Genomic DNA, 17,350 nt, shown 5'->3' with positions numbered 1-17,350 from the left:
TTGGCCTCCCCTTATGCTTCTGTGGCGAGCACGTGCCAACCCGTTGAACCGTCACAACATCGGGGATGTTATCACCACCCCCATTTTGCAGGTATGCACACAGCTGCCAGGTGACAGGGCTTGGGGGGGGGGCGGCCAGGGTCTGTGCTGAGCTGACTGGTAGAGACCCCACCCTCCTTCCCCCACCAGCAGAGAGAGGAAGGCTGAGGTGCCCCCGCTCCCCCATCCCGAGTGACTGGGTCCCCACTTGACTCTGGTGAGATCATCAGGCTAGAAGCTTGAGGCTGACGTCATGGCTGGGCACAGAAGCCTCAGCGCACCTATAATTACAGCAGGGGCGAGGCTGGCTGGCTGGCTCTGAAGACAGAACGGGGAGAATCACTGTGTGACCCAGAGAAGAAAGCCGGTGCTGCCTGGGACCTGGGCCGGGGCCAGGGTGAGGTTTCTGGGTGGGTGGCTTGGTCCCCAGCCGTTCGTGTGTGGATTTGAGCGGGTGGAGCGCTTAGTGTGTTTATGTGTTTATTTATGGGTGAGTCTGCTGATGGGTGCGTTCTAGAAGACCCTCCTACTCCTTCCTCTCCAGGCCTCCTTCCCACAACCCCACAGAGCCTTCATCCACCTTCTCCTTTCAAGGATGCTGCCAGCAGGAGAGGAGGGAGGGTGTGCAGCTAGAAAACAGAAATAGCAAACATTAGCATTTATCCAGCACTTTCCACGCTCCAGGTTCTGTTCTAAGCACTTAAAATTTATGTATATTAACACATGCGATCCCCCTATAGCCCTATAAGGAAAGGACTTTTATCATCCCCATTTTATTGCTGAGAGAACCAAGTCTCAGTGAGATGGCACGACTCACCCTTGTCTGCACACCCAGTTAAGTGGCAGAGCTGGGATTCGAACCTAGGCAGTTTGGCTCTTGACCCCCCCTGCTGTACCACGGTTTATAATCACCGTCATGGCTTACATTTAGCTGAGCACTGACTGTGTACCAGACCATGTGCCCAACACTTTATTCATGACCTCAGTGGACCCTCATGGCTCAGAGAGATGAAGCCCCTTGCCGAAGGCCACACAGTGGGACTTGGGAACCCCTGGTCTTGTGCAGTGATCCTCCCACATGCCTGCTGTATGTGCTCCCTCCCCCCAGCCCCCGCCCCCAGATTCTCACTATGTTTCTGGGTCAGGCCAGTCTTCCGTTTTGGGAAGCTGAGGAGGGAGGCAGCTGCTCATCCTGCTGACCTGGCCTCCTGGAGAGGAGTCAGTAAGCTCTACAGACTGTCATCAGCCAGATGAAAACATGGGGCCAGGACCAGGAGAAGCCAGGTAGGGGAGGGGGCCCCCAGGCTGGCTCTCTCTGGGAAGGAAAGACCCTGGGGAGTGTGTGTGTGTGTGTGTGTGTGCACACGTGTGTGAGTATTGGGGCAGGGGTTGGGGGCAGTATTCGACCCCGGGTCCCAGAACAAGTGTTTTCTTGGCTACTTTCCTCTTAGAGCTTTCACATGGGAAGGACTGCAATTAATTCTCAAACAGCCCAGGGGGAGGGTAACATCACCCTGCAGTCCGGAAACAGGGGCCCAGGAAGGAGCAGTAGCTGCCTCAAGTCACACAGGAAGTGCCAGGACGCAGACACAATTCTGTGCTCTTCCTCTGCTGCCTTTCCATGGCAGCAAGACTCCACGTTCCGCGCTCCCCTAGGTATTTCCAGCCCCCCCCCCCCACACCGTCCCACCCAGCCTCACCACCCCTGAGCCCTAACTCTACGGGGGGCTGGGTCTGTAGGGCCTGCAGGGGGGGGCCCTGTGGCTCCCTCAAAGGCCTGGCTTTCTGGATGTCATTTTTGCTTAGTGTTTTCTCTACAATTATAGGGGTCTGGAGCTCTTGTTCCAGGCGTCGGCGCAGATCCTGGTGGCCTGGCGCATTCAGGCTCCAGATGGAGAAAGACCCACGTCAGAGTTCCCTCCGTTGGACACCCCAGGAGCCCAGCACATCTGCAGCAAATAGGAGAGGTGTAGGCTCGTGTCTTTTTCCATTCCCTTTCTCAGACCCCCGATGGAATTTCTAGTACGTTCGGCTCCACGGGGGCAGGACCCTCGGGTGTCTTGCTTGCAGCAGCATCCCCGGTGCCTGGAAGGGTGCCTGGTGCGTTGTCGGAGCTCGGCAGGTCTTGCCAAGCAGGTGATGTCCCGTTAGCGACCCAGTGTCACAATTGCCTGGCTCACATGTGGCAGACCCTGTACGCAGTAACAGCATTAGAATAGGGCTAGAATTTCCAGAGTGCCTAGAAGGTGCCAGCACCCAGTGGAATGCTTTCGAAGCGTGCTATTTATTTATTCCTCACCACAGCCCCCCTCCCAGAAGTTCATACCATCATCATCTCCATCTGACAGATGAGGACACTGAGGTTCAACACGGGAGGGAACTTGTCCAAGGCCACCAGCTTGTGGGTTCTAAACCCAGCTGTGTCTGAACTTCAAGCCCCGTGCTCTTTCCTTGGCCAAATGCCCGGGCAAAAACAAGATGATTAATAAATGAAATAAATAAACAACCCACATGGTCCCTCCCTACCCAAGTCAATGCCCTCATAATCCTACACAGCTAATGCTTATTATTCAGCTCTAGCTTCCTGCTACTATTATGTCCAAAATTCTTTCCAGAATGTTCTGAATAACAGTAATTCACGATAGCCACGCTTTCTGTTTTGTGGAGGAAAGTTTTATTAATTATACGGGAAAGGGAATATATGGAATTAAATAATTCGAGTAAACATAAAGAGGGGGAGAGTATAGAGAAGAACAGAGAAGGGTTAACACATCAAATCAGGTACTCGCAACATCCAACCTCTGGCTGGGGGAGCCCCTCAGTGAACAGCCCCCTCTGGAGTCCCGACTGAGGGTCCTGGGCAGAATGTCCTCCCCTTGGGTGAGGCTTCCAACTATTCCCGCCAGGGCAATATATACACTACCCATGTGTGATCTCTGGTTAGTCATGAAGTTTGCCTAAGTGCAGTCCTGAGCAAGCTGGGTTTTTTCTTTGTGTCTCTTATCCTATCTCACAATCTTAGGAGCCTGGGCCTGTGCACGTTTCTCTTCCCGCCCTGATCCATTCCAGGGGACCAGCCTGGTCTGGCTCGAGAAGGTGAGGCAAGTTAATCCCCCTTGGCGCCAGGAACAGAAGGGCCAATTCTGATCCCGAGGCCAGATACGGAGCACAAGCCAACTAAGCCCCCCATGACGGTGTATATGTGGCTCTGGGCAGAAATGCATGACAAGTCTCACAAACACGCTCTATACAGAACACAGGGATCGCTTCCTCTGACCACCTCTGCAAGTAATAATAATAATAATACTTATTTAACATTTTGTAATAGTTGTATTTTGCATAAACTGATTTATTTAATCCTCATCCAAATTGCTTTAAGATAGGTATTATTATCCCTGTTCACAGACGACAATATTGAGGCACCAATATTGAGGCACAGAGAGGTTAAATTACTCGCACCAGCTCACACAGCTACAAAGTAGCAGAGCTGATACTCAAATCCAGACAGTCTGGCTCCAGAGTCCGTGCTCCGCACCACCACATGAGCCTGTGGATAACAGCTCCCCAAACAACAAAATAGTAACGATCTCCACCATTGCTGGAGAACTCTTACGTGCCAAGCTCCACTAAAGACCCTACCTTACCTCTGTCATTCCTTATGACAACCCTATGAGATAGTAGTATATTGTTAACTGTTTTCTGTTGAAAACTAAAGGCACAGAGGCAGATGTGTGCAGATTGCTAAGCCTGTATGCTTCGCTGTCCAGTGGGCTATGCTATGTGGTCCCCACTGAATGGCCAGAGCAAGCACTGTCCAAACCCATAAGGGACCCGAAAGACCACAGTTCACAAGCCCACCTCTCCCTCCACCTTCTCGTTGGGCCTCCTTCTCTGGAAACTTCTTTGGGCCCTTCCAGACGTTCTCGGTAGAACAAGTGACACCAGGAACTCACTGATATTTGGAAGCCTGGTGGCTGCCTGGGACAAGCCATCACTGTGTCAACCAGAGAGATCCTTATGTGTTACCAGTGTGAAAGCTTCTCGGAGCCAAGGGCTCAGTGGACTCAATGGGAGCTCCTCTTAGCGGCATATGTCCCTGGGAGAAGGGAGTCAGGGGTCAGCTGTGGGAGGAGAGGCTTCACGCAACCCCCTCTCCACCCATCTTCAAAGAGGGACATCCCTAGCCAAGGGCTCTCAGGGGCCCTCTACTTATTCCTGGGCCTTTATCAGGGCTTTTGAAGTCCCCTTTCACAGCCCGAATAGTCATTCTGCAGCCGGGGAAATAGTATCTCAACTAACCAGGCTTTTTGTTTTTTGTTTTTTGTTTTTTTTAAAGAAGTAACAGTGTTGGTACTTACTGCTTAAGAAAGATAGTGAAGCCTGGGGGGTAGGAACCTGAACAGACCCAGATCGGCTGCTCTGGGCCAGTGGCCTAGCCTCTCTGAACCTCTGCCTTGTCATCTATAAAAGGGGGATGTCAGAAGTACCTACCTATCTCACTGGGTAATTGGCATGGATCATGAGGGGGGAAATAGTTGGGGAGGTGGGCATAGGCCAGATGATGTAGGGCCTTCTGGACCCCATTTAAGAGTTAGGCTTTGTCCTGAGCATTTTGAGGACCCATTGAACTATTTGGAGAAGGAGAGTGGTATGATGAGTTCTAGGAAAATCACCTGCTACTTGTGGAGAGGGCACTGGGGGACAAAACTCCGGGGAGACCGGAGAAGAGGCTGTTGTAGGGTCCTGGGAAGATGGTGGCTTGGGCTGGGTTGTTGGCTGAGGAGAGATAAAGGGTGGACATAATCCATGATGTATTAAAGAAGCAGAAACATTTTGGCTGAGGGATTGGACTGGAGGAGAGGAGAGGGCACGTCAGACTCCCCGTCTGGTTGTAAGACATGGGCAACCGCGAGTTGGTGATGGCGATCGTTGACCATGTGTGGAGGAGCAGACACAGGGGAATGGGGAGACTCCATTCATTCATTTACTCATGTGTTGATTCATCACATATTTACTAAGTTCTTACGTGCAAAGCACTAGACTAGGGGCTAGACACGAGACACAAGTCTGTGTTCTCACGCCTATCGATAAGCAAATCATCAGTCAACAGTTAAAACAACTTTAGATGCTACAAAAGTTTCATGAAGCAAATTGAGGCTCCTGGCTACCTTTCTGATCTGATTCCCTGCTGTCATCCACCCCTTGCTCACTGTGCTGGAGTCTTGGTGGCCTTCTTTCTGTCCTTTGGACAGAAGAGCCACACGTATTCCTGTCTGAGGACTTCCCTCGTGCCGTTCCCACTGCCTATGACACTGTTCCCCCAGATTTCCTCAGGACTGGTCTCTCACTTCATTTGTGTCTCTACTTAAATTTCACCTACTCAGAGAAACCTTCTCCAACCATTTGATCTGAAGTCACGTTCTCTTACATCAGCTGGTTTTTCTTCCTAGCGCCGGCTGCGAACTGAGTTATATTTTAGGCCTCGATTGTTGTCTGCCCCTTCCATTAGAACCTAACCTCCATGGGGGCCGAGGGTAGGGACTGTGGTCTGATTGTTTAGGGCTGTGTCATGGGCACCTAGAACAGTACCCAGCACGTAGTTGGGATTCAGTAAAATTCAGGGCACGTGATAGGAAGCAACACACTTCCTGATGCCATTGTGGTTGGTAAGAGCCATGTAACTAGTTGTGGCCAATGAGTGGTGAGCAGAGGTGATACCTGTCACTGTCAGTTCCAAGCATGTGAGTAACCCATGGGAGACCTCCGCTCCATGACGGGAGGACCCTTGGTTGATTTCTCTTCCTTCTGCACTATGGTCACCAACATCTCTGATGGGTAGGGTGTCCCTGCTGGTCCACAATGGACATGGCTGACAGATGAACCTTTGTTCCCTTAAGACTGAAATTTTGGATTTGTTTGTTTGCTCCATCATGATGCAGACAATTCTGATGGATCGACCTCCAAATTCTGTGTTTTTGTGGTTGTTGGTATTGCTTCAAAAGAACTTCCTCAATGTGAATATCATTCTAATAAACCAGTCTATCTGCTTCTCTGCCAAGAGCCTTTGCTGGGAAAGTGGTACCTATTCCTCTCAGTTTGAGACCTTTAGGTAGAGTGTCATTGGAGGCACAAATGCAGAGGGGTGGCTCTGAGATCCTTCGAGGGAGGGAGAGCTGGAGAGCCTGTGATCTTGAGGCCCCCTTTTCCATCTCTGAGGTCAGAGCAGGAGCTGGTTTGACCAGTTGGTGACATGACACCAGGCAACTGCTTTGGAAAGTTTGTTTTGTGTTGTTTTTAGGTCTGGGAATGACAGCTCCTAGGAGGGTTTGGCCTGAAAGGGTTCTCACGGTTTGTGCTGGGAGGGGAGGAAGGTTGGAGGAGATGAGGAGGACGTATAGAGAAGGACAAGGATAAACAAGATACCTCCTTCTGAGCACTCTCTTAGCCTCACCCTGAGTATGAATTAAGATTCCTTTTAGCTGTGAAAAACAGAGGCTCAAAATAACCGTGGCCGGAAGAGAAGAGAAATTTATTTCTTCTTAATAAAGCTCAGAGACATTCTGTCTTGTTACTGACATGCTACCCCTGTTCTGCAAAGCCCTCAGAGACTGGGAATCTTCCGTCTTCTTGCTCTGTTTATATGGGCTCACTTGTCAAAGCCACCTCATGGACCAGGGAGCCACTTGAGTTCCAGACATCACGTCTACATTCCAGCCAGCAGGAAGAAAAAAGGGGTGAAGAAGAAGGGGAGAAGCATATAACAATTTCTTTTATTGAAATGTGAGGAAATTCTGCCTGTGTCTCATTGGCCCAAATTAGTCACGTGGCTGTACCAGCTGCAAGGAACATGGGGAAATGCAGTCTTTATTCTGGGTGGCTATGAAGCTCGTTAAAACAGGGGTTTTACTACCGTGGATAAAAGGTAAGTGACTGCTGGGCGGCAACTAGAAACCGCCATACCCACGAGAGTAACGACAGATTTTGCTGAAGCATCCTAAAGGCTTCAAGTTGGGCTCCTCTGGAAAATAGTGGGGAATATGTGCTTCTCTGCACCTAAATGCTGGTATTTTCATACATTAAAAGTTTGCCCGTGATTTCAAAGGATTCACAGATTCTCTGAAGCCCAAGCACGGGAGGTCATGGAGCCTTAAGCTAGAAATGGGCTTCAAAGTGAAGGAAAAAAACAAACTGTGTGTGCGCGTGTGTGTACCTGTTCCAACCCCTTTCCATTTGGCAGCATGAATATATTCGATGTGATTGGTGTTGTTTATTTGGGGTTTAGATTTGAGAGCAGATTGTCAAAGGGACCCAGTGTTACACCTTGAGAAAGCATTTGACTAGTTTCACTGGCAATGGGTCAAAAAAAGACCCAAAGAAAACCTGCTGTGAGTCATCTCATCACTGGTGGACCATGATATACCATGCGTTAGAGCCAAGATTCAGAGGCAGTGGAAACCCTGTGGCTGTGGGAGGAAACGCCTGAACGGTGCTCCGTGTCTTTCCTCTAGTAGATTGATGTTAGAATTAATCTGGTTGAGGGGCACCTGGGTGGCTCTGTTGGTTGAGCATCCGACTTCAGCTCAGGTCATCTCACGGTTCATGAGTTCCAGCCCTGCATTGGGTTGCTGCTGTCAGCACAGAGCTTGCTTTGGATCTTCTGTACCCTCCCCCCAAATAAATAAGCACTAAAAAATAATTACTCTGATTGAAGATGATCAAATATCAGGGTGGAGATATACCCGGGGAGATCGCCAAGTTCTTACTTAGGAGACTCTAGATTCTTCTGAGAGAAGATACTCATGGAGGGCGGTGGCTGGGAGTGCCTTTCTTGAGAATTTGGTATTTGAGGTGATGAAAGGTGAGAGGAGAGGCTGTTGGACTTTTGCCAAGGTGACCTGAAACCCTTCCAGAAACTTATGAGCTCACCTGGGCAACTGAGCCTACCTGCCCCCCACCCCCCACTTTTTTGGTATCAGCAACAATGATACTAACTCAGGTGCTGGGCAAAGTGTATCACCTCTGGTTTACGGTTTACCACCTTGGCTAATCTTCATGAGACCCTTATGAGATTGATTCTTTTAGTATCCCCACTGGAAAGATGACGAGCCTGAGGCTCAGAGAGGTTAAGCCACTTACACACAGACACACAGCTAGGAAGCAGCAGTCAGGTTCAAATCCAGGTCTTCTGATTCCCAAGTGCTTGCTCTCAGACACTGCCTTCTAAAGATCACACCATCCTCTTATCCTAGGGACTACACTCAGTCAGTGCTGGGTGAATAGTAGGTGCTCACGTGTGTCTGCCTCATCCCCACGCTGTCTTCTCTCACTTGTAGGGAGGGACACAGCCCCTCGTTGGAAGAATGTGTGCATGAGAGATCCTTAGGGTCCCTGTGTGGGACATATCACTGCTTTGCCAGAGTCTCCTAACCATACTCCCCAACCTCGACCTAAAGTAAAAATCAAGCAGCTCAAAAATGCATGGGACTGGGGGAAGGAAGCAGAGCTGGTAACCCAGCAGATTTAATCATTTGACAGCTGCCCCTGCTGGGCACACAGGGACGGGCGGGGGGGGGGGGGGGGCGGGAAGGGGGGGCGGGGAGTGGGGAGATGAATGAGGCAGCAGACAAGGCTTCTGTCCTCTTGGAGATGGGCAATGAAGAAGTGAACAAGTAAACCAGTTACATAGAACTGTGGAAGGAGTGCCCAGGGTAGGCGGGGGGACCAAGAGCCTACTTTTGGCAGGTGGAAGTCATTGCTCTGTTCCTGTACGCACGCACTTGCTCCTGCCTGGGATCCCCTGTCCTCCTCCCCTTTCCTGAGCTCCCTTTCCTGGCCTGACCCACTCTGCTCATTTCCCGGGCCATCAGTCAGTTTTCCTGCGATGCCTTCCTTGAACCTCCTAGGCTGCTTGGGGAGTCCCTTTGAACTTACCCACATCCTGGGGTCCAGCGGTGCCCCCCTGACTAGCTATGTTAGTGGGGCAACCGGTCTGTAAAATCAGCATCAAAATAGTACCTGCCTCCTAAGGACCCTGTGAGGATGAAATAATGTAATTTATGTTGATATATGTGAAGTGCTTGGAATCATGCCCGGCACACAGTGGGTCTTAGGTAAGTGTTGGGTGGCGTTGTTGCTGGCGTTATCAGTACCTTTGTGGCAGCTGGTAACACGCCACACCTCTGATACCACACCTGAGAATTTAAGGTGACATTTAAGATGTCATGTAATTCAGCGGTTCCCAGTCCTGGTTTCATATCTGCATGACCTAGGAAGCCTTTAAAAACACTGCTACCTTGGGACGCCTGGGCGGCTCAGTCGGGTAAGCATCTGACTCTCGATTTTGGCTTAGGTTATGATCTCACGGTTTTTGGGTTCGAGCCTCCACGTAGGGCTCTGTGCTGACAGCACAGAGACTGCTTAAGATTCTCTCCCTTCTCTCTCTCTCAAAATAAATATTTTATTTTTTTAATGTTTTATTTATTTATTTATTTATTTATTTTTATTTTTTTTTTTTTCAACATGTATTTATTTTTGGGACAGAGAGAGACAGAGCATGAACGGGGGAGGGACAGAGAGAGAGGGAGACACAGAATCGGAAACAGGCTCCAGGCTCTGAGCCATCAGCCCAGAGCCTGACGCGGGGCTCGAACTCACGGACCGCGAGATCGTGACCTGGCTGAAGTCGGACGCTTAACCGACTGCGCCACCCAGGTGCCCCTATTTATTTATTTTTGAGACAGGGAGAGACAGAGCATGAACAGGGGAGGGTCAGAGAGAGGGAGACACAGAATCGGAAACAGGCTCCAGGCTCTGAGCTGTCAGCACAGAGCCTGACGCGGGGCTCGAACTCACGGACCGCGAGATCATGACCTGAGCTGGAGTCGGCCGCTTAACCGACTGAGCCACCCAGGTGCCCCTAAACATTTTAAAAAACACTGCCTGGCACCTACCCTCAGCAATTCTTTTCTTTTTAAATGTTTATTTTTGACAGCGAGAGAGACAGAGTGTGAGTGGAGGAAGGGCAGAGAGGGAGACACAGAATCCAAAGCAGGCTCCAGGCTCTGAGCTGTCAGCACAGAACCCGACGTGGGGCTCGAACCCAGGAACCGTGAGATCATGACCTGAGCCGAAGCCGGATGCTTAACAGACTGAGCCACCCAGGTGCCCCAAGCGATTCTTCTTATTGGGGGTGGGTGGGACTGAAGTGTGGGTGGCTTTGTAAAGTTCACAGCTCATTCTGATGTGTAGCCAGCATTAAGAACCACTGGCCTGACCCAATTTCTTCAGGTGAAATAACTATAGCACTCAGAGAGGGGCTTGATTTGCTTAGGTCACAAGACTCCTTGGCCCCTGCCTCTTGGGAAGTTGGATCTTCTGATGTCCTCCAGAACCCCTGTTTGTCTCACGGCCTTCACCATGAGGAGGGGCTGTGTGTGTCCCTGGGACTGCAGACGCTAAGGGTGCTGGCTGCATGCTACCTCAGCTGCACCCCTGGGCAGCTGCTAATCTGGCCTGAAAGAGAGCCATCTCCAGAAGCCGCTCTCCCTCTCTAGCAGCCAGGACGGTGGAGGCTGGGAGGGGGAGGGGTGCCTCTTCGGACCAATAGCCTAGCCAGAAGAACACCTGATTCCTGCAACCAGGAGCCAGAGCAGGACACAGAAAGGTGAAGGCCTCTTCCGTGAGTCACTGAGGGATGACTGGCATCACAGGGACAGCTTCCCGGCAGACACATTTTCCAGAAAAAGTCATCAGGGGCCCTTACGGAGGGCTAGCTCTGAGTTACGGGGCTCCTGCCTTCAGGGGTAAAGAGGTGCAGCAGAAACGCTCCTGGCATCCACAGACCGAGGTTCAAATACCCACCGGCTCCGTGGCACTCCCTCTGTGACTCTCAACTTTCTTATCTGTCAAATGGGGCTAAACAGGGTTGTTATGACAATTAAGGAAGGTAATGCCTGATAAGGTTTGGTGCGTGCATGATCATCGATCCATAAAAGGTAACTATTATTATTACCACTATTATTTATCAGTGAAGCCTCATAAGGGGACTCTGGTTGCTGCCTTACAACAGCCTGTTTGGGAAGAGAGAAATCCATGTGTGTGTGGTGGTGTCATGGCGGTTGTGGCAGAGAGCAATGGATGTACCCCAGCGAGGTTAATCCCACCAGTTGATCTTCAAGGGAGATTTCTAGAGGGGCAAGCTACAAGGGGAGGTGACAGTAGGTAACATTTTGTTTGCTCTTTCTCCCCCAGCTGATACCCTAGTCAGGTGTAGACATTCTGCTAGACAAGGGGCTGTATTCCTGAGGACGGGGGACCTGTCTGGCCTCTGGGATGATACACATTATCCATATGTGTGTTTGCATAACTTTTTTTTTTTTTTTTTTGCCTTTGCAAATTGTTTGAAAAAAGATTGAGTTAACGCACGTTTTGAAAATCAGGAAATTTTGTCTAAAAATTCACATTCTCGGGTCACCTGGGTGGCTCAGTCAGTTAAGCATCCGACTTCGGCTCAGGTCATGATCTCAGGGTTTGTGAGTTCGAGCCCCACGTCGGGCTCTGCGCTGCCAGCTTGGAGCCTGGAGCTTGCTTTGGATTCTGTGTCTCCCTCTCTCTCTGCCCTGCCCCCACTCGTTCTCTCTTTCCCTCTCTCTCTCTCAAAAATAAATAAACACTAAAAATTTAAAAAAATAATGAAAAATAAAAATTCACATTCTGTTGAGAAATGGGGAGATCTGGCAATCCTGAGCTGAGCTAGCGATCTGGCAATGGTGTCCTGGATTCCCCGGGTCCCCACAGTCCTAACCCTGCCGCCTTCCCTCACCTGCCTGTCCCCATGGGTGTTTTCAGCCTCTGTTCTCTACGGCAGGAAGCTCCAAAGTCGGACACCGAGAACATTTCTGGAGGCCTCCACAGGGCCTTGCAGGAACCCCACTGTTCCCAGTTGGCCACTTATGGCTGTCGCCACGAGCCCCACTCCCACGGCTCAGTCTCGGTTTAGGGAATGGTAGTCACGCTCACTAACATTCACTGAGCACTTCCCACACACATGATTTTTTAGAGCCGCCATCCATTTAATTCCCACAGCAGCCCAGGGAGGGAGCTACTGTCGTTTCCATTTCATAGATGAGCAAACCAAGTCCCAACAGGGTGTCGTCCTTGTTCAGTGCCACACAGCTAGTAACGGCAGGGTCTATATTAGAATCCAGATCTTTGGGGCCCCAAATCTGTGCCCTGCACTGAACTTCCTCCTGACCATTAATGCATGGGAGAAAAATGCTTCTACCGAAGAGAACTGATGACCCTTTGCATGAGCTGAAGTCTTGTGGGGCAGAGCAGTGAACAGTCTGGGATCTGGGGTCGGCCTGCCTGGATCCTATCATTGAATCTGTGGCCTTGGGCAAGTGACTTTGCTTTTCTGGGGCCTCAGTCTCCTTCTTTGTAGGAAGGAGACTCTAATGCCTACCTCATAGGGTTGCGATGACTAAGATACTGCATGTAAAATGCTTAGGGCAACACAGTGCCTACAGGTTTGTTTTGAAGATTAAAGAAATGTGTTGAGCAACGTGACAATGTGTGCATGCAGCAGGTACTGCTTAGATGTTCTCTGTCCCCATCTCTCTGCCACCCTACCTCCCTCTCTGCTTCTGGGCACCCCCCATAGACAGAGGATGCTGGGCCACATATGAGAACACCATACCATGGAACCTTTTATTATAACAGAGACATGTTTCGTACAGGCTGAAAAATCAGAAACCCCGGAAAGGTTATGCTTAGCTGTGGACACCAGAAATCAAACAAGCCATGGCCACGGTATCACTAGGTGGAGGACAGGGTCCCAGGATGCTGGAGGACACAGGAGCTTCCTCCCTCTGATGTGGATGTCCCAGGCAGAGGCTGGCTTCTCAGGCCGAGCCAGGCTGGTACCGGGTCCCCTTGTTTGGGGTCTTCCGAATGAGAATTCCAGCCCCCGGTGTGGAGAGGTGGCCTTGGGGTGCACCAAGCCTACTGGGCTGATATAGTGGATCCTGCTAGGTCCTTGGCCAATGGCTGCTTGAGCGAGCAGCCAAGACTTGGGAGAGAAAAGACCCTGCAGAGAGTTCTCAAACATGCACCTGGCAAGAAAGAGCTACCGAGAGAGTGGGACATGGAGCCAGGTGGATCTGAGCTCCAGGGAGTTTAGGCATGCCAGCTCCCCCTTCCCAGGCCTCAGTTTTCTCATCTGGAAAATGGCAACATGACCTATGTCACTGGCTTGTTAGAACAACCATACAAAATATGTCCTGACACGTAAACAGTGAGTGATTAAATCCAGCGAACGCTGAAGCCTTCTTGGTCTCTCCTTTGAGATCTCTGGATGTCTGGGCTTGGAGAGAAGTTCAAGCTAAGAGAGAGGGCTTCTTTAACCCAGGATATAAGAGTTGTATAAGGTGGCAGCACTAGAAGGCCTCCCATTTTTGACTGCGGGACTCAGCTACTACAACCTTACCCTGCAAATGAAGTCCATGCTTGGTGTTTTATTTCCTTCCTTGGGAGACATCCTTCAACCTATAGTCGGCAGAAGACATATGGACCATACATCTGACAGTTTGGAGCTCATGACATCAGAGTTAGAACCCCTTCCCTCCACCCTGCCCAGAACACTTCGGCCAAATCCCATTTTACAGATGGTAACACTGAGGCCTGAGACCCACTCCGTTTCATCCAGACAGACACACACGGGCCAGAGAATCACAAAGGAATCCTGTTCCAGTCTCTTTGGCTCAACTCATTAGAAGATGAGGCATATCTTTTCTTGGCCAGAGAAAAGGAATTACAATTTTGTCTCTCTCTCTCTCTCTCTCTTTTTTCAAGGAGTTGTGACTTTTTAATAGAAGTTGGTTCGTGCACAGGCATTTTATTCCTCAATTAATTTCCATCAAAATGAGGTTTTCCCGGAGATAACCAGTGTTTTAGTTCCATTTGAGTTTAATTTGTATGACTGAAGACTCCGTTTCTGCCAATTCCAATTTGCTGGGTGATTCTAGCACTCATTACCTGGGGGATAATGCCCCTGCTGCAGACAGCCACACCCAGAGCTGATTGATGGATCGATTTCCAATAGCAATTTAGGGGAAGAGGGGTCCCTCTCCTCTCTCAATACCATTTAATAAATAGGGAATAAATTATTAAATAAGCCATGATCTGATGAGGGGGCCCCCATCATGGTATTTACAATGCAAAACCCAAAACCCTCAATAAATATAAAAAACAAAACAATAGCCACAGACAGAGGGGAGATGCCAAGTCTCAGTACCACTGGCTCATGCATGCAGAGATGATGATGACAAGGAAGAGGTTTCAGGAAAGCATTGCTTGATGACACTGTAAGCAGAAGTTCCTCAACTGGATGCAGCTGGCTGATGGAGGAGGGAACATTTTGAGGAATCCTGGTTTGTTTTTTAATCAAACTTTTCGGTTTAGCTGGAGAGCCAAGCAAGGCAAGACAGATGCTTGTGAGACGATTGTGAATATTCATGGAAAAGAATATAGCAGGAGACATGATGGGAGTGAGACTTAAAAAAAAAAAGGGGGGGGGGCTTTGGAACCTTTAGGAGTACCCAAATGTTGGCTCTCTTCAAGGAAAGCCTTTGGGAAAGAGGACGGTTCTGAGCTAATGAAATGATGGGGGCTCTCTGAGACTGAGACCCTTGTGTCTTTCAAACATCTCAATTTTGTTTTTCTGAAAGACTGACTTTCCTTCACAAAGAAAGGAAGAGACAAGAATGCCTGCGGTCAGACCTCGAGGGGGCTTTGAGTGAGTTAGCTTTTCTTAATTGAAGGAATTCACATACGTTTTATTCTAATGATTGAGAACCTCCTGAAAATGTTTGAGGGTGTTCTCCTTTTTGCTTCTCAGTCCTGGTGAACTCACTCTGTCTTTAGACAGTTTCCCAGCCCTCAGGTCAACATTCTGGATTGTATCTCAAAAACTCTCCTAAAAAGGGGGAATCTTTGGCCCAGAGGAATGAAGCGATCTGTCCAGGTTCATTCATCCAGAAAGGCTGCAGGTGGGCTGTATGTTTCTGGGCCTCAAGTCACACCCCCCAATGCTGGCTTTTAAAATGAATGCTCGCCACCAGCAGATTTCAGCCGATTTGTCTCATTCCCTGGAAGCAGAAGGTAATGTGGGCAAAATAGGCAGAGAAATAGGGATGTGGAGGTGTGAGGGGGCCGGGGGGGGGGGGGGGGGGCTGGGGCCTTTGGTTAAGCAAGGTCACCAGCATCCCAAGAAGTTGTTTAATTTTGGATGCAAAAGAAAGGAAATGTAAAGGTAATTAGAGAAGCACATTGGACAAGAGGGAGGGACAGAGGTTTTCCCCCTGGAGGCATTTAAGCAGCCTTCTTGCAACTTTCCCCTGGCTGGAGGTACTTCTTGGTTGGGATAGAGCAGGGTAAAGTCACATTGCCAGGGAAACAACCAGGGATGTTGCAAAATTCTCACCAAACTCAAAGCTAGACCAGAGAATCTGGCAATTTCAAAGCAGTGAATGATGACTTTGGAAAGAGGGTGGGGGCGGGGCCTCTCTGGCAGGCAGCAGGAAGACACTGCCAGTCGGAGGGGCAGGACTGGTAAAGAAAGGCCTCTAGATCCTGGCTTGATGTGACCCTCAATGACCCTCTTGGGGGAACTTCCGGCTGCTCCTTTCATCTTGTCTTTTTTTTTTTTTTTCCGTTCTCTAATTTCTGAAATAGCTTTGTGCTCTTCCCTGATGGAAAGCAGGAGATCCCAGCAAAAGGCTTCTACCTTGGGTCTGTGTATCTCTCCTAGGGAGGTTGATACCACTCCAGGAAGCAGTGGGCCTCCTGCAGAAGGAAGAGAGCAGCCTGGAAAAGCCTCAGTGCATGGGGAGAAATTAGCTACAATGGAAGCAGAAGGATGTGTAATTTACACGAAACCCACCAGGATGCTCAGAGATGCTTAGGGAGTGATCCTGCCCACTATTGTCTCTGCTGGAGTAAGGGTGAGACCCCATGTGCATCTTCTCTCCACTCCCTCAGCCCAATTCCTGCTCTGCTTTCTCCTTGTCCACTCAAAGTTCGATCCCAGTGCTAAGCAGTTCAACCACCATGGCCCCCCCAAACGTAAGACAGCTCCTGCAGTACTGACGAAGAAGCCTCATCAGTGGGCGACATACAGTACATCCGTATCCCAGCAGGTGCCTCCCTAAAGCACTCACACCGAGGATTTTGACGCTGCAAGTTTTACCTTAGCTTATGCTAACTTTAGACTCCAACCCCCATGTGAGCTGTGACTCCAGTGTATCATTTCAGGCCTTTAGCTCACAAGCCTTGTGGATGTTTTCATTTTTCTGATACCTCAGTGAGGTAGCTGGTGGGCAGGGAGCTGGGGAGCAAGCCTGAACCTCACTGACATAACGAACCTTAGGTCTGAGGTGTCCCCCTCCCCAGGCCAATTCCAGGCTGTTTGGACTTAGAGCTCTGTGGGTCTCACCTGCGGGAACAAAGCCAACATCCCTAGCCACATCCGGCCTCTCAGATCTCATCCACAAAGACACGAGGGAAAAAAAAGAGATGCACAAAAATAATTCAGAAGCACCCCGCCCCCTGCCAACACACACACACACACACACACACACACGTCTCCATATAAATAAATAAATAGTTGAATACTGCTAATGGCAACCAAGGGAGAGAGAGAGAGAGAGAGAGAGATCATCACATAAATAAATAAATAAACATAAATAAATAAAATAAATAATAGGTTTGCTAGGAGCCCCAGGCAAAATGGTCCCCTAGAGTTGTCTGAAGGCAGTCTGACGGGAGGCTCCCAGGCCTCTCTCACTGCTGTCCTGCTAAGGAGGGTCCGTGGCTCCAGAGGTTCTGCGGCTCAGAGAAGACTTTGTCTCCGTGATGGGAGACTGGAGCCCAGGCTGGTTTCCCGGGCAGGGAAGAGGGTTATTTACAGTTGCTGTACATGCCCTCCCAGGGCACCTGCCCCTGTCCCAGGCACCTGCCATCCGGCCTTCTGTGGTGACAGCACTGGCATCTGTCAGTCTTGGCGGGTGGGGCCCAGGGCCGGGCCAGAGGGCATCGGGGGAAGGCCAGGTCACCCCATGCTGTCTGGGGCACCTCTCGCTGCTCTCCTGGTGGAAGAAGGACTTGCGGGAGTTTGCAGGGCAGTTTCTGGCCCCACGGGCTGATGGACTGGGAAAGACGAGGGGTCGGGGAGACGGGTCACTGATGTCAAGAAAAGGGATTTTTTCCCAAATGCTGTCCCTGGGGTGTGAAGGAAGAAGAGTGTTTGGTCCCT

Source organism: Prionailurus viverrinus, chromosome D3, assembly GCF_022837055.1.
Source record: "Prionailurus viverrinus isolate Anna chromosome D3, UM_Priviv_1.0, whole genome shotgun sequence".
NCBI lineage: Eukaryota > Metazoa > Chordata > Mammalia > Carnivora > Felidae > Prionailurus > Prionailurus viverrinus.
The sequence above is the reverse complement of the archived record's forward strand: the minus strand, read 5'-3'. Positions refer to the sequence as shown.